This window comes from Rhinatrema bivittatum, chromosome 2 (assembly GCF_901001135.1).
Source record: "Rhinatrema bivittatum chromosome 2, aRhiBiv1.1, whole genome shotgun sequence".
Lineage (NCBI taxonomy): Eukaryota > Metazoa > Chordata > Amphibia > Gymnophiona > Rhinatrematidae > Rhinatrema > Rhinatrema bivittatum.
Window position 1 is genome coordinate 341,518,823 of NC_042616.1, and position 18,475 is coordinate 341,537,297.

Consider the following 18,475-nt stretch of genomic DNA (forward strand, 5'->3'; position numbering starts at 1 on the left):
GCATTCTGAAATCACTAATTCAATCATTTGCACACACATCACTACAAGTTCTGTACAATAAATAGAAAATACTATTCAAGAGACTATTTACAGAATTTATAGCTCACACGTAATCACTGTTCAAGGTGAAGTACAAGTAAAACATCTTTGTGCTATCTTTGTTTTGCAAGTGAAAGTAGGGGTGCTCTGGCATTTTACTATCCACCTACTTCCTCTGTAGCACAAGGATGTCATTCTATGAGCGATAAAGTGAAAAGAAGTACTACTGCCTAACACTAAACCTTCATAAAACAGTGGACAACTGTGATTACATTATGGACATGGGCTACATCAATTGTTATCATTTTGTGTCCATCCTAGTAACTTAAATCAGTAATGATCATTTGTGGGCACAGTTTCTCTCATGGTTAGCAATGGTGCTTAAATCAACTCTATCTAGCTCCTGTAGCAGCAGTGGTGCTGGTGAGGCATCATTTGCTTTACATCTCAAACACGGTTTGTGTCCTGGGTCTAGTTAAAATAACCCCATTTCTGGAGGGTCGCGGTGCCGAAACCTGTCTGGAGGCAGTTTAAAGCATTGGCAGATGGCCCAGGGTTCTTTTGACACTAGTCCGTGGAAGAAATGTGCTTGATGTGAGTCCTGCAAGAATACTTGTAATCTGCAATTACTCCATTCTCTGAGGACAAGCAGGATTGTAGTCCTTGCATGGGTAACATAATCAGCACACTGAGCATGCCTTATACCACGTGTCCACACAGGGTCCCTCTCCATTCTCTCTTTTTCCGCAGAGCTGTAAGCTCACAGTGTGAGTGAGCTCACTTTGGCTATTTTTTGGCCTTGTGGATAACTTTGATTTTTCGTGGTTTTCCTCATTCTTTTGTCGACGAATTCCTCTCGGTGCTCTCCCGTAGTGTCTCCTAGTCAGGGTTTTCGACGATTCAGGTAAGTTTCGTTTCATGGTCGATTTCCCCATGGAGGTGGTGCATCGGTGCCCTCTGGCCCATCTATGCCTCACTGTCTTCACCTTTAGTTTGTGCACCTTTTGTTTTGTCCATCATGGTCACGTACGGTTTTCGGCGATGCCCCTGGTGCCCGAGAACCACGTCCATCACAGATCCACATGAGATATGTGTCCTCTGCCTGGGGGTGTCGCATGATGTCTGGGGATGCCGCTTATGTGCCCAGATGACCCCGAAGGGACGTCAGCTTCGACTCGACAAGATGGAACAGCATTTTGTGTCAAAGAAGTTCGAGCCAACAGCATTGGTGACATCGGCATCGAAGGATCGAGCAGCCACTCCAATGCACAGTGAGCCATCTACATCAGCGGGGCCATCGGTTCCATCGATGCCATTGGTGGACAGGAGCGCCAGAGACCGATGTAGTCTATCTCCTCCATGCCAAAGACATCGAAGATGCACGGTGCCGGGCACCAGGATACACCAGCTTTTGCTGCGATGCCCCCGAAGTGACCCCAAGGTGAGGACTGTCAATCCTTCATTAGTGCCGGGGATCTACCTGAGGACTTAACTTTTGCAGGTTTTGTGAGAGTGATGGCAGAAGCCATCCCGTTTCAGTTATTGATGGAGGAGAATGCCAGGGACAAAATGCTTCCCTTATGGCAAGAAAGGAAAGGCCAGAATGTCATCTGCTGCAGCAGTTGCTGTTTCTGCTTCTGGAACTCTCAGTTCTTGGGTTATTCCATCCAGTAGCCATGTTGGGGATCATCTTGGAGGTACGCCAAAGGACGTTTTATTGGTGTCTCCTCTAAGCTCCAAGGATCGTAATTCTCCTTCTCAACCTCTCATTACTGCTGTATTACCTGTGGATTCTTTTCTTTCAGCCCCTGTTATTTGTACTTTAGGGGCATTGGAGAGATTGGGCTCAGGAGAGACTTTGAGTATTAGGTCCCATCTAGAAGTGGTAGAGGGAGGAACACCATCCTCTCCTATTCTGAACAGAGAGGCCAAATCCACTGAAAGTGATATTTGTTGCCTTTTTCCTTATTGTCTTGATCAATGTCAGTGAATTTGTCTCCTATTTTTTTTTCTGTTCCTAGAGGAGTGCAAATATTTCTTCTCAAAATATTTCTTTAAATGACCTTGCTTCTTCATTACAGCAAGTAGAGGGTATTCAAGGGTTGTGTGACTAAACTTTGTACTTTTTCAGCTGATACATCTTCCCAAATTGAACATCATCAATCCTTATTGGATAGCCATACCTCCTTATTGTGTTCTCTCTCTAATCAGGTTACTAAAAGTCAGTCTCTTCAAAATGTAGTAATTAAGGAAATTTTTGTCTCTTTGTGCTTGGGTGGAGATGTTTGAAAATTTTACTAGATATAGAAATTTGCGCTTTGTAAATTTTCCTAAAAGTTATCTATATGAAATATAAAATATAAAAATAAGTCTCTATATGAAATGGTTAAATATTTTTCTGAGATTCTAAACATTTTGCCTCGGAATATACCTCCTGTTCATCACGTGATTTATATTTCCTCTCAGAAATGTACTGCTGTATTTTAAGAAGAAAAGTTAATCTTTTGGCTTCTTCTCGTAGGTGAGATGTTTCAGCATTATTAGAAACCTCCTAGGAAGATATTTTTGTCAAGAGAAACTTTGTCACCTTTGCTTTAGAAATGGATAGGGATTTGATATTAAAGTTGTTTTCTCATAGATAAGCAGACTGAATTAGCCATGCTCTCTGGGATGTCCTCTAGGGCAACTTGACGCAGAATCCTCTCCAACTATACAGAGCTGTGCTCCGTGTACCTGCATGGCCATTCCTACGTGATTCCCCTCTCCCGTTCAGTTTTCGTTTCTTCCGCACAGCTCACAGTCACAGTCCTCTTCTCTCGTGCCTTTTTTCCTCTCACAATTCTGTCTCTCATTTTTCCACACATACTTGTGTGCCCCAAAAAGCACTTTTAAATGCTATGATGGCTCCAAAAGCACCGGGGTTCAAGTTCTGTCAATGTGGCAAAATTATGTCCATCAGTGACAGACTTAATTATTGCTATGTTTGCTTATGCCTGGACCATGCTCAGACCTCCTGTCGTTACTGCAGCAGGAGATCTCCACTGGCCCAAAGGCAAAAGCCGAAAAAATTAAGAAATTAAGGATTGATCCATTGGGCTTATATGCCCCGACCCACCTGTCAACACAATCATTACTGGCTGAGAAAACAAAGAAATCCATACCAGGTAGGAGGTCTACTTCTCTGGAGCCTCAGCCAAGACGTGATCGTTAAGAGGATTCTCATAAGGATAAAACAGGTCTGGGAGGAAAAACCCCAAAGAAACCTTAATATCTCCAAGAAACCGACAGGGGTAACACCAGAGTCACAAACCTCCAAAGAGCATAAAAACTGAGACATAGCACACCCCACGCAGAATGTGTCCAGTCACCCAACACACAAAATGCCTGATCATGTGAAGCATGAAATGCCGACTCACTCAGTCTATGAAGCGTCAATTCATCCAAGACAAGACGATTCAACTTGTGCGACACAAGAACTACTGACACAATTGACGCATGAAGCATTGAATTGATGGACACACACAAACATGAGGAGCCGGAGATGCATTGATGCTTGGATAAGGAAATGATGCGTCGATTGACACACGACGCAGCACCGACACAAGCTCATTCATCTCATGCATCTAAGAAGGAAAGTTTGACGCAGTCGAAGCATCACAAGCCCAAGTATCATCCTGCAGGGGCTAATCAAGCACAATGGCAACTGGATCCGTAAATAGTATTTACTCAAGAGTTGGACGGAGCTTCAGATGTAGACGTAGTTAGACTTACTGACCGGTCTACCTCATCTTCATCAAGAGATACCGTATGCTCAGGTACCCGTACTCGAGAAGGTTTTCATGGGCAATGATTCAGAAGGACTGAACGAAATCACGGTGAACCTAGAAGATGTGGTAGACCTGATTGATAAACTGAAGAGTAGTAAATCACCTGGACCGGATGGTATACACCCCAGAGTTCTGAAGGAACTAAAAAATGAAATTTCAGACCTGTTAGGCTCCTATTCATACACATGCACACATTGAAGGCAGACCCTTCTCTTTCTTTTGCCAGCAACCTCAGAGCCTCTCTCATTCCTCTGCTACTGCTGTCACTGCTGCCATGTGGATATTTGGGGAGGTGCTGATTGCTGTTACTGGCACTGAAGCTCGTTCTGCTGCCTCCTCTGTGCAAGCCCTGAGGTATTAAATATTTGCGGGCTTCCAATTCCTCCATGCCGATCTCATACATTGCAAGATCGGCATAGAGAAAGTGCTACTCTTGCACATTCCCAAAGATAACATATGCCAATCACTAAAAAGTAATTTTTTTTACCTTTACTGTCTGATCTGAGTTTTCTAATCGGTTGGTCACAGGCTTTTTTTTCCACCTTCCCTTTCTTGTTTTTTTGCCAATTACACACAGGTAATTTAAAAGTAGCGCACCACATATCTCCAATCCTCCAAATCCAAATGAAGAGACAAATCAGAGTTCCATTTCTGAATCAATGAAAAATCAGTCTGTATTCTGAATCTTGTCTTGAAGATAACAATAGAGTTTAGAAATTATTTTAGATTTAAACAAGGCTGTGTGACAATATTTTTGAAATTAATTTGCTTGCATAAAGTAATCATATACCCCCACCCCCCACCAACTCTCTAAAGATTTTTGCGCAATTGTAAAAATATATAATGGGTATGAGCCGGGAATTCAAATTCCTCCTGCAAGTCTCAAAAGGACTTAAAGGAACTACTCTGCCAAATTTGGTCTAAAAAATGAAGCCCTTTATCAAACCATCTCCGCATATCCAAAGATAGGGCAGCTAAAGATATTTGCGGATTATTAGAGGAGAAATAGGAGACAATTTTTCAGGACCTCTATGCAATAGTTTATAAACCATAGTTTATGAGTCAAATTTTATATACATGAGATATAACTGGGTGCATCCTAGAAATCCTTGATATCACTGCCGACCCGGAAGAAGTCCCAACAGTGCTGGCAGACTGTATCTTTCAGCCTGTGACTGCTCTAGATCTATGCAGATAGTCGTCATTCTGGAACCATCCTCTCCAGTCGAACAGAGAGGTAATACTGTTAGTGTTCGTGGTAGTTGTGGGTGGATCCTTGGGCCGGTGGCAGATGACCACGCCTCCGGGGGAAGATACCGAGAGGGACCGCCGGTTAGGCTCAGAGTATGGAGACAGACACACACTAGTTATTTTATTAAACAGTATATTGAACCACCAGAGGTGGCAATAGTGAGCTGGTAATGCCCGGCTGGGCTGTAGTCCCTCAGATACTGGAACAGCAATCCTGGATAACTGAGCTGTAGAGAAACTGAAGATAGTGAGTAGGCAGGGTATGCAGAGTTCAGGAACAGAACCTTGATGGTAACACTCACACAATAGTCTCTTAGAAGCAACCCAGGAGCTGGAATGAAGTAGGCCCTCTAGGAGCGAGTACCTGGTTCCAGGGAAAGCTCTGAGAGAGAGATGGTAACTCACTGGTGTTGTAGGCAGCAATGACTTCCTGGCAGAAGTGGTATTCAGACGCGAGACAGGGAACAAGTGCCCTCGAGGAGCAAGTACCGGTTCCAGACTGTGATCTGAAAAGCAAAGAGAAAGCGAGGCCCCCAAGGAGCGGGTACCCCTGGTAAGTCCGAGGAGGCAGAGTAGCTTGGAGAGAACCCAAAGTTCTAGAACTCCTTGTATGTATCCAACTCCTTGCTAACTCGATATGTTAGTGTTTTCAGAGACCTTAAGTATCTGGAGAAGATGACGTCACCTCAGGGGCGCCCCTGAGGTTCACGCCATTGCTGGTACTTTAGTCGAGGCTGCGCCGTGCGCACGCTCTTAGGCTCTTGTGAATCATGGCGGAGTGCAGCGTCGAGCTGCTCCGGGGACACCGGAGGAAAACGGCAAGAAGACGCCCCGGCAGCCAAACTTCCAATTGAGCAAGAGGGAGTCGCCGAGGAGGTAAGGAGGGCGGAGTGGAGACGTCGGGCAGCGACGGTCGCAACAAATACATGAAGAAATCAGGGATCTTCAACCCCCTACAATCCCTAGGTAGCTGCAAACTAGCCAGCTTAAGAAACATCTTTCTCTTCCAAAGGAAGAAAGAGATTGATCTCCTCAAAGGTCTAAAGAATGTCTGTGGTATTGTATAGGATTAATACTGGAATAAATATAGCAGTCTTGGCAAGACCACCATCTTTACCAATAATGCTCTACTCAACATGGATAAGGGAAAATCAGTCCACGAGACATATCCATCTGCATCTTTTTGATAACAGCAGGATAGTTTTAAATATACAGATCAAATATGTTGCCAGAGACACATATCCCCAAATATTTCGACTCCAGATTAGCCAGAGATAGCCCATAGGAATTGGGGCCAATAGTAGCCCAATAAGAGACTATACTGATAAAGTAAAGCATCATCTGCGTGAAGAGAGACCTTGTGCTCTTTGGAGTGTACCGTAAAATCAACTATGTCTTTACAGTCTCTAATTTTGTTGAACTAAAGGTTTAAGAGCTAGGAAAATTAAGGTGGTATCCCTACCTAGCCTCCTGAGCTGGAAGTAAATGAGCTAAAAAAAAAAAGTCCATTAGCTAAAATCTTAGCCTTGGGGGTCCTATATAAAGCTGCTATCCAATGCAGAAAAAAATTGTGGCAAACCAAATCTAAGTACAGCAAACATAAATTTCCAGTATATCCTGTCAAAGGCTTTATCAGCATTTAGTGAGAAAACCACATGAGGAATCTTGAATTTTTTTAGCTAAATTAACCATATTTATGAACAGTCTTATGTTATTAATTGAGGACCACCCCTTAACAAATCTTGTTTCATCAGTATGAATTTAAAAAGATGATATTTTGCAAGTGAAGTTGAAAGATTTTGGCTAGGATTTTAAGATAAGAAGTTAAGAAGGGAGATGGGCCTATATAAACTATACTAGGGGATCCTTTACTGATTAGAGAATGAAAGTAATCAAGGCATCTAAAAGGTTACCAGTTAGACAGTTTGGGGTTCTTAAGAAGTTAAAAAAAAAAAAAAGTCACACACAACTGACACTAGCTCATCCTGAAAATGTCAGTAATAATCCAATTGATATCCATTAGGCCCCGGACTCTTGCTAAAGAACAAGGATTTAATTATCTGAATTACTTCTACTGTCTTGATTAGAATAACTGAGAGATCTCTAATTATGGGCAACCAGAGAAGAGAGATCCCAACTAAATTTTTATCTTCCCTTCTGTAACCAATCCTGGCTCCTGATAAAGTATCTGAAAATAATCCCTAAGTCTATCAGCTGTTTGATGTGGATGATGATAAATAATATTCTCCTAATTGAACTGATAGCATTAGAAGATCTGCCTGGCTTGATCAACGTGCCAGTAGAATGCCAGGCTTAATCCACCCTTTTATAATATCTTTGTTTTGTATAGTGCATAAATTTTTCTATATCTGAGTATTGTAATGCAGCTTACTCATCTCTATCCAGGTGAAGGGCCTGGTAAGTTTAAACAAAATAGTCCAATTTATGTTTACTTTCTAAATGTTTAATGCACTTCAGAAGATCTGTCTGAAGTTTTAGTCACTGCCTATTCCTTTGGCTAGCAAAGGAAATAATTTTCCCTTTCAAAACCATTTTCAGTGTTTCCCACCTCAACAAAGGATTATATTCCTTTGCTGGGTGACGAGCTTGAAAGTCCCTAATTACTCCCTTAATCATATCTGTAAAATTTTTATTCTTAAGAAAAATAAGATTGAAGCACTACCTGATCCTGGACTGACTTCTATCCACCAACTGAAAGAGAGCACAATGGAATGATGATCTGAAAGATAAGACAAAATGTCACAATCAATACCCTGTTGACAAGATTTTGACTGCATAGGAAATAGTCTATTCTACTGAAAGTATGATGCCTGGGGGAATAATAGGAATAGTATCTACTGCTCAGAAACCCTTCTATCCAGACATCAACAAGATCATATAACTGCATCAGGAATAGCCACTTGTACCTGTGAGGTATGATATCTATCCAGTTTGAAGTTTAGACAAAGATTCCCTCCTGTCCCTTCTCCCCAGGATCAAAGAAGATGCTTTAAACAGTTGAAGCTTTGCAAAGAAGGAGATATAGAATTCTCCCTGGATACTATTAGGAACCTAAGTTTTAACCGCAGTCAAATCAACCCCATACAAGGTCCCCTCTAAAATAACATATCTACCTTCAGGATCCTTATAAGATCCAGTAATTGTGAAGAGTAAAGCCTTGTGTATCAAAATAACCCCCTCCCAACACTCTCTGTTGTTAGAACTATAAGATACATACACAACCTGCCCCATCCAAACCCAGACCAGCTTATAATAGAAACATGGCTGTAGAAAAAGACCATATGGCCCATCTAGGTTGCCCATCTGCCCAATTTGGCATTATAATTATCATCACTTCCTTAGAATTCAGATACTATTTTTGTCTCCACTACCTCCACTGAGAAGCCGTTCCTGGCAACCACCACACTCTCTGTAAAGAAATACTCTCTGTAAAGAAATATTTCTTAATTTTACTACCCCCTTTCAACCTCATTGAATGACCCCTCATTCTAGAGCCTCCTATCTATTGAAAGAGGCTCTCCTCCTGTGCATGGAAACCTTTGAGATATTTGGATGTCTCTCTATCATATCTATAGAAACATGTTCCACCTTGGTCATATGTATTTCTTGAAAAAATGCCATTTGTGTGTTTTCTTTAAAAATTGCAGAATTTTAGTTGACTTAAAAGGGCTAGAGAGGCCTCTCATATTCAAGGATACAGTTCTCAGACTTGGATATGTCATAAGCATATGCAGTTAAATCACAAATAAAATATCTAAGAAAAAAATAAGTCATACTCTCACCAATCAAATAATAGATTTCTGTCCATAATCCGTACGTCATCCTAGTCAAGTAAAAGGTACCTAGTTTTGTTTTAACACCCCATCCACCTCTCACTAACCAAAACAAGTCAAACCTCCCAACCTACTAACACAACAGCCCTCCCTCCAACCCACCCACTGTCTTGCCACCGCGTGCCACACATTCCTCTATCTAATTCAAAGTCTTCCCCATACTCCACCCCACAATGGCCGCAATGCAAGAATTTCCAAACTGCAACTCATGAAGAACTGAGCAGGTTCTAACTCGAGGCTCAGACCATGTACATAGCTATCCCGAACCCAACATATAGAAAAAGAAAAACAATAAGACAAAGAAAAACAATAAGACAAAGAAAAATCTTGCTTCTTATGAGTCCCAACTTATCTGCACTGAGTGCCAGTACAAATAAAAAATCAAAATGAAGTGGATTGCATAATCAGGCCCAGAAAGTTTGGCAAAGTCATATGTTAAAGGAAAGCAAAAAGTGTTACTCCAGGAATAAAAAATTTTAAACTGCAGAAAAACAGTTATTTGTAAAATCAATACAAAAAAATCATACATATAAAGCACCATTCAATCAAAAACAACAATGTCGTTGGAATAAACAATTGTTTCTGCTCCAAAAAGATTCCCGGCACAAAAAGATCACAAACAAAAAGAAGCAAAGATAATAAAAATAGTAAAAAACAAATCATAAATAACTAAGCTGACAACAACAGGGGAGCACAATGCAATGATTCTGTCCCTCCGAGACACAAAAATGCACTGGATAAAGCATGGCGTAGGCAAGGCCTCTTTCTCGGAGCTCATGCTTCACTTCCATGAAGATAATGGCCGCTCTTGTAGTCCTGCTGAAAAATCTTGAAAAATAATCTTCCAACCTTGAAACACCAACAAATCTTGCTTCCGTCAAGCCTCATCCAATATTTGCTACTTATCCACAAAGTTATGCAGGTGGATCACGATTGCATGATGATGATCATTAAGCCTTGGTTGTGGTGTTCACCTTAAAGCAGCCACCCTTTTCGTCAATATAAAAAAACTCCAGCAGCCATTTTGCAACAAAATTTGCAGCATCGTGGCTCTCCACAGATTCAGGTAGGATCCAAACCTGGAGATACTGAGGTACCCACAGAAGTTGTATAGGACCACTGCAGTAGTAACTAGAAGCACACGATACAGGCAAGAGTTGCAAGGATTACCACAGAAAAATCAGGAAACATAAAGAGACAGACTGGGGCAATGAAGGACCAAGCAGGAAAACTGGAATCAAGCATAGAGAGATGAACTCTGGAAGTAAGACTCTAACAATGAAACCAGAGATAATGAGCAATATTGGATACACAATATAGTAGCAAATGACCAAGCTCTGGCCATCAGTAGCCTGCAAGCCTGGAAAACATATGTCCAGACAGGAACAAAATGGCCACCAGCAGAAAGAGTGGGCGAACTAACTAGATAGACCCCAGCCTCAATCGGAGCTCAATGTATGGTGTGGCTTAGAGTGAGCAGCATTTGTGAAGATGTCCATGAAAAGTTGGCTGTCCTACCTTGTTTAGGTGACAAGCTTAGAGAAACAGTCGCTTAGATTAAATATCAAAATGTAGTTGTGCAATTTCTCTTGACAGCACCTGAGCAGCCCTCTATTTTGAGACACTCCTTCTTCATGTACAAACAACTGTACTTACACAGATGTCCCTTCCAGTCTTTTCAGCAGTACTACCTAATGCCTTTTCTGGCCCAGCTTCAGCAGCCACTTCCTTCCAGACCTTGACAGCGGGATCATCATCAGTCAAAGATTATATAGCAAGCCCACTCCAAATCTGGGTCCAGTTTTGGTCCCCCCACCCCTCTATTCTAATGGTGGGGGGTGGGGAAGAATACAGATTTTCTTAGAAATGTGGCACCAGATAACAAAGGACATCTGGGTCTTCAAAATCATGCAATCTGTTACCATCTGTGTTTTTCCTGGCTACTATCCCTCCTGCACTGTGTGCCTTTCAGTCCAGATCTGTCTCACCTACCACAGTTTTCCTGGAAGTCCAACAATGAGCCAATCCCTGCATCCCAACATGGGCAGGGTTTCTAACAAAGAAACATAGAAATGACAGCAGAAAAAGACCAAATGGCCCATCAAGTCTGCCCAGCAAGCTCCCATACTTATTTTCCCATACTTATCTGTTTCACCGACCATCAAGTTCAGGGCCCTTGTTGGTAACTGTTTCTAATCCTGATATTTCCTCATCTCAAAGAAGTCAGGAGGATTGAGGCTCATTCTGCACTTGAGATACTTGAACAAACATCTACTCTGAGAGAACTTGAAAATAAATGACAGCACAATCCTTCTTTAGTTTTATATATATATATATATATATATGTATGTATTTATTTGGACATTTTATATACTGTCGTTCCATATAAAGATCAAAGTGGTTTACAGTAGTCTAGGTTTGAGAAAATTAGTTTGCAATACAGTTTGGAAGTCTTCGAAGGTTAATAAAGGTTTCAACCGATGCAATATACGCAACTTGGCGTAACCTGAATTGATTATTGATGTGCCTTTTCATAGTGAGATTCTCATTTAGCTGGATACCTAAATCCCATACTTGATTTGATGAAGTAATTTGAAAATTACCCAGGTCTTGAGTCAGTGTTTTAGCTATCAAAGACTTTCTATTTAACAAATCATTACAGTCTTTTTAGGGTTTAATGTTAATTTAAGTTGCAATAGTTCCTGCTATATTGCTTTCATATAAGTTAAAAGTGTCAATACTGTATTTTCAACTGATTTGGAGAATGGAATGTAAAACTGTATGTTGTCAGCATACAGGAAGAACGTAATTCCTAAATCTGCCAGTAATTTGCACAGTGGGAGCATATAAATATTGAATAGTGTTGCTGAGAGTGCTGAACCTTGAGGAACACCTGTATCAGTATGGAAAGTATCAGATATGTGATTGCCCAGTTTTACTTGGAATGTTCTGTTAGATAGAAAGGAAGAGAACCATTTGAGAACACTTCCTTCAGTCCCAATGTTGCTCAACTGATGGCACAACAGGGTATGGTCCACAGTGTCAAAGGCGGCTGTTAAGTCGATTAGCATGAGAAAATAAGATTAATCTGCATCAACCCCTCGTAAAACAGAGTCCATTAATGATAGGAGTAGTGTCTCAGTTGAATGATGTTTCCTAAATCAAAATTGATTTGGGAAGAGAATATCTTGGTCTTCCAAATGATTTAAAATTTGAGATAATACTGCTTTTCCAAGTACTTTTGATAGAAAAGACAAATTGGATATTGGACGATGGTTGTCCCAATTGTTGATTCTACCATTTTTATTTTTAGGAATCTGCTTTATCACTGCTTGTTTTAACCCATGAGATACAATTCCTTCTGAGAGAGAATGATTAATTAAGGTTGTGATTGTTGGAGTGATAACACAGTATACCTGTTTCAAGGAACTAGCTAGAATTCAGTCTTGTGGATGAGTAGCAGGCTTAATTTTAGCAATGATTTAACTGATTTCAAGATTAGTTACGCTGTTGAACGTGGACCACTTAACGAGGCCATTTGAATCTTCAGTTGATATTGTGGGAGAACAGATAGGAAATTGAGTTTTTAACCTATTGATTTTATCTGAAAAGGATGTAGCATATTCATTGCAAGTGGCCTTTGATAAGTTATAATTCGAGATGGAAGATGACGGGTCTTTAATTAGATGTTTAACAACATCAAAGAGCAATTTAGAATTAAAGATTTCTTTGTGAATCTGTTTAGCACAGTAATCCTTTTTTGCTTTAGTGCCTGGTATTTTGTTAGGAGAGATTTATATTTTGCTAGGGATTCAGAAGTTGGGCATTTTTGCCATTGTTTCTCTAATTTTCTGAGGTTCTGTTTATTGCGTCTTAAATCATCATTATACCAAGGCTTCTTTTGTTTAGAGGTATTCCTTTGTTTGTTAATAGTTTTTGTCTGGATAGGTTTTCAGCTATGTCATTGATAATCTGGTCCCAGGAATCAAATGCTGAAGAGGCATTGGATTGATGTAGTTCATGGAGGTTATTTTCTATAAGATTCTGCAAGTGCCTCCATGTCTTTTTTTTCCCTGAAGGTAAAAGTATGATTATTATCTGTACTTTTCTGAGGGGAGTTGTGGAAGGTTATTTCTACCTTTATTAATTGGTGGTAAGACCTGGATAAAATTATATGAGAAGTATTGACTTGACAGTTATTGGGATCGGTAAATATTAGATCTAAAATATGTCCTGCTTTATAAGTAGCTTTTGAAACAAACTGTGACCACACTAAGGTATTCTTTCCCCTGTGGGCCACTACCAGACATATAGGGGTAGATTTTAAAAGCCCTGCACGTGCGCCGGCACGCCTATTTTGCATAGGCCGCCGGCGCGTGCAAGTCCCGGGGCTTCGTAAAAGGGGCGGGAGGGGGCGTGTCCAGGGGCGTGGCGACGGTTCGGGGGCGGGCCGGGGCGGTGGTCCCGAGTCCCCCGGCACTGCGGCCTGTGCCGGGGGATGCTGAGGCGGTGCACGCAAGTTACGCCTGCCTCAAGCAGGCATAACGTGCACAACAAAGGTAGGGGGGATTTAGGTATGGCTGGGGGGTGGGTTAGATAGGGGAAGGGAGGGGAAGGTGGGGGGACGCGGAAGGAAAGTTTCCTCCGTAGCCGCTTCAATTTCGGAGCGGCCTCGGAGGGAACGGAGGCAGGCTGCGCGGCTCGTCGTGCACAGGCTGCTGATTTTGCTCAGCCTTGCGCGCGCCGACCCCGGATTTTATAAGATACGCGCGGCTACACGCGTATGTTATAAAATCCGGCGTACTTTTGTTTGCGCCGGTTGCACGAACAAAAGTACGCGCACGCATACTTTAAGATCTACCTCAGCGTGAATTCACTAATACATCTAAAGGACGTTAATTAGTCACATTCCTACTCCCATAGCAACCTAAAACTTAACTAGGAACTGAACAAATTTGAGATGAAGGCAGCAGTCCCAGCATCAAGAGCGGGGCTTCCCAGTCTTTTGCATCGAGTGTCACATGTATGATTTTTTACGCGCCGGTGAGAAATTATATATGTGCATGCAATGCAAAGAGCTCCTGTCTCTCAGAGAACGAGACCGATCTCTGGAGGCTAGAGTGGCAGACCTGGAGGAGCTGAGGCAGGCAGAGAAGTATATAGATGAGACCTTCAGGAACATAGTAGCCAAGTCCCAACTTCAGACTGGTAGCCCTGGTGCTGCCTTGGAGGAAGAAGGTCTCATGTTGGAGAGCATCAACCTGGTGCAGCAGGAAAGGATCCTGTAGCAAGGACCTGCTCTCCAGGTGGTGCATTGTCCTTTCACACCGAGGATGTGTCTCAAAGGCCTACTGCCCAGGAGGGGAAGGGTTAGGTCAGCCGTCATAGTTGGTGATTCGATTATTAGGAATGTAGACAGCCGGGTGCCTGGTGGATATGAGGATCGCCTGGTAACATGCCTTCCTGGTGCGAAGGTGGCGGACCTCACGTGTCACCTAGATAGGATTTTAGGCAGTGCTGGGGAGGAGCCGGCTGTCATGCTACATATGGGCACCAACGACATAGGAAAATATGGGAGGGAGGTTCTGGAAGCCAAATTTAGGCTCTTAGGTAGAAAGCTTAAATCCAGAACCTCCAGGGTAGCATTCTCTGAAATGCTCTCTGTTCCACACGTAGGTCCCCAGAAGCAGGCAGAGCTCCGGAGTCTCAATACATGGATGAGACGATGGTGCAAGGAAGAGGGATTCAGTTTTATAAGGAACTGGGGAACCTTTTGGGGAAGGGGGAGTCTCTTCTGAAGGGATGGGCTCCATCTTAACCATGGTGGAACCAGACTGCTGGTGCTAACCTTTTAAAAGGAGATAGAGCAGCTTTTAAACTAGAATGAAGGGGAAAGCCGACAGTCGCCCAGCAGCGCATGGTTCAGAGGGAGGTATCTTCAAAGGATACTAATGATGCATTAGAATTAGGGCATCCCAACAGGGAGGTTCCAATTATGAGGAAAGTAGTCGAAGTACCTGTAACTAAGAACTCACCTGAGCTAAAAAATTCTAACTTATCCCTACCAATTAAAAAGCAGAATGAAAATACTAACAGAAATCAAACTTTGAAATGTTTGTATGCTAATGCCAGAAGTCTAAGAAGTAAGATGGGAGAATTAGAATGTATAGCAGTGAATGATCAATCCAAGGGAATCGTGCAGAGATAATTAAAGATCCACACTTTAGTCAGATAGTTGTAATAGTTATTTACTTGGTACAGGAACTCCGAGGTTTACATTAGGCACATCATCATATTCCAACAAGTCTCCCGACACGGAACCTGTGTTTTGCCGTGAGGCTGCGTCGGGAGGGACAGCGGTAAATTTAACAATTCTGCAAAGAATGAAAATAAAAAGAAGTGTGCCTCAGGGATTTGTATTGGGACCCGATATATTTATAAATGATCTGGAAAGAAAATATAACAAGTGAGGTAATCAAATTTGCAGATGATACAAAATTGTTCAGAGTAGTTAAATCACAAGCAGATTGTGATAAATTGCAGGAAGACCTTCTGAGACTGGAAAATTGGCGTCATAGTGGATAACACATTGAAATCGTCTGTTCAGTGTGTTGCGGCAGTCAAAAAAGCAGAATGTTGGGAATTATTAGAAAGGGAATGGTGACTAAAACGGAAAATGTCATAATGCTTCTGTATCCCTCCATGGTGAGACCGCACCTTAAATATTGTGTACAATTCTGGTCGCCGCATCTCAATAAAGATATAGTTGCGATGGAGAAGGTACAGAGAAGGGCGACCAAAATGATAAAGGGGATGGAACAACTCCCCTATGAGGAAAGACTAAAGAGGTTAGGACTTTTCAGCTTGGAGAAGAGATGGCTGAGGGGGGATATAATAGAGGTGTTTAAAATCATGAGAGGTCTAGAACGGGTTAATGTGAATCGGATATTTACTCTTTCGGATAATATAAGGACTAGGGGGCACCCCGTGAAGTTAGCATGTGGCATATTTAAAACTAATCGGAGAAAGTTCTTTTTCACTCAATGCACAATTAAACTCTGGAATTTGTTGCCAGAGGATGTGGTTAGTTCATTTAGTGTAGTTGTGTTTAAAAAAGGATTGGATAAGTTCTTTGAGGAGAAGTCCATTACCTGCTATTAATTAAGTTGACTTAGAAAATAGCCACTGCTATTACTAGCAACAGTAATATGGAATAGACTTAGTTTTTGGGTACTTGCCAAGTTTTTATGGCCTGGATCGGCCACGGTTGGAAACAGGATGCTGGGCTTGATGGACCCTTGGTCTGACCCAGTATGGCATGTTCTTATATTCTTATGTTCATTGTCTCTAAAAACATATCACGGGCTACGGTTCTAGGTGATTTATCTACATGAAGGTTAAAGTCTCCTACAATTAAGGTGGACTCTGGTGATGGAAAAACCTTAGAGAATAATTCAGTGTAGTGAGCAATCTTTTTGTAGTATGCATGGAGGACAGTAGACAAGTCCTAAGTTTAATTGTAGAGATTTTAGAATGGCCACTTCATACGGAGGGTTAATTTCTATTTTGTAGGTTACTAGCTTTAATATTTTTTTAACTAATTATTAGTAAACCCCCACCTTTTTGTTTAGGGAAATGAAATACATCATAGGATGAGAAATTTGGTTTAAGAGAATGTTATTGAGTCAGGTTTCAGTATGCAAATTATAGTTGGATTCAGATCCTCTAACAGGTCACTAATCAGAGGGATTTTTTTTGTCGGAGATTGAGCATTTAACAGAAGCAGAGTAAACATTAAGCAAGAAAATACAACTGAGCGGTTATTACTTATCATCGAACAGACCAAATTTGTGTTCCATATTAGCTTCTTTCTGGGGATTCTTTTTAGGTCTCCATACAAACCCCCAGCCTAGGATAGGCTCAATGAAGCACATCTGGTCCATGATTGTGCAAAGACTGCACCACCAGGTAAACAATTCTGGTCTGCACAAAGGAGTACACAAAGGGGCAAGCTCCTTTGTTGCACTCATTCATGCTCGTGCCAAGGGGACACGCCTCACGGCGCATTGCCGCCGCTCTGAAATAGGCCCAGGAGTCGTCGGTGGGCGGGCTGTGAGCGGAGGCAGCACTCATGGCGCCAGTGTCTCACTGGTAGGGCGGGGGGGGGGGGGCTCACCACTTTCTTGGCTCTGCATCTGTTGCGGTGGCCAGGTGAGGCCTCCTTCGGTGTTGCCACTGCTCTTAAACAGGTCTCGGAGTCAAAGGTGGGCAGGCTGTGGGCAGAGGCAGCTCTCACGGAGCCGGCATCTCACTGGTAGGGCCGGAGGGCTCACCTACCACTTCCTTAGTTCCACTGTCATTTCACCGCTGCCTGGTTGGTGGAGGAGGCCACCGGTCTGTTGCTGGGGCCGGGTGAGGCCTCCTTCGGCGTTGCTGCCACTCTGAAATGGGCCCCGGAGTTGGTGGGCAGATAGTGGGCAGGCTGAGGGTGGAGGTAGCTCTCATGTTGCCGGCATCTCACTGGTAGGCCGGGGCAGTCTCACCTACCACCTTCTTGATTCCACTGTCGTTTCACCACTGCCCAGCCGGTGAAGGAGGCCGCCCATCTTTTGCTGAGGCCTAAAGGACCAAAAGGAGGCATATGCTCCTATACCCATCCACCCTACTCATTGGCACTATCATTGCTTTTAGTGGATTCTTCCCACTACATAGTACTCCCGTTTGGCCCTTTAGGAAGATGGATGGATGTTTGTTTTGCATGGAGGCTAAAGAAAAGGGGCAGCGGCTTTCCAAGGCTTAATTAGCCAGGTGGATTAAGGAGGCGATTGCATCGGCTTACGTCCTTAGGGGCTGAAGAGCACTGGCTAGGCTCTGAGCATATTCCACCAGGCACAGCTAGCATTGAGAGCAAAGCCATCGGCAGTGTCTCCGATGAGATCTGCAGAATGTTCATCTTTTCACTCTTTCATAAGGTTCTGTAGATTGAATGTAAGAGCCAAGGCAGACTCAGCCTTTGACGGGAGTCCTGAAGGCAGCTCTGTCTTCCGCCTGCCCATTATAGGTAAGGCTTTTGAACCTCTCATTGGTAAAAACTGGTCTAGCAGGAAGAAAAGGAATATGAAATTAGATCTTACCTAATAATTGCCTTTCCTTGAGTCCTGCTAGACCAGTCCACAATCTGCCCAGGAAAACAGTGGCAGCCAATGGATCTTATATTCCTACTAAGGTAGGCAATATACTGTTTTTCTTTTTGTTTGTTATTCCTCCTTTTTTCTGTCTTCCCTTTTCCTTTAACTTCTCCCCAATATATATTATTTGAGTAACCTTGGCGCCTCAAAAAAAAAAAAAAAGATACAAAAATTAGAAAACATAGCCTGAGGAGGCAGCAAGGCTGATATAGCAGGGAGCTTCTTCCCTATTTTTGTGACAGTAAAAATTAAGCAAAGTAGAAAGCTAATCATGTATTCAAGTCCTGTTGCGAAGCTCACTGATATGACAGTAGGG

General features: G+C 42.4%; 1 protein-coding gene across 3 annotated transcripts in view; it reads left to right on the forward strand.

Annotated features, from left to right (window-relative positions):
- Positions 1 to 18,475, forward strand: part of INO80C (INO80 complex subunit C) — a 122,213-nt gene that overhangs the window by 29,334 nt on the left and 74,404 nt on the right. The window lies entirely within an intron of this gene.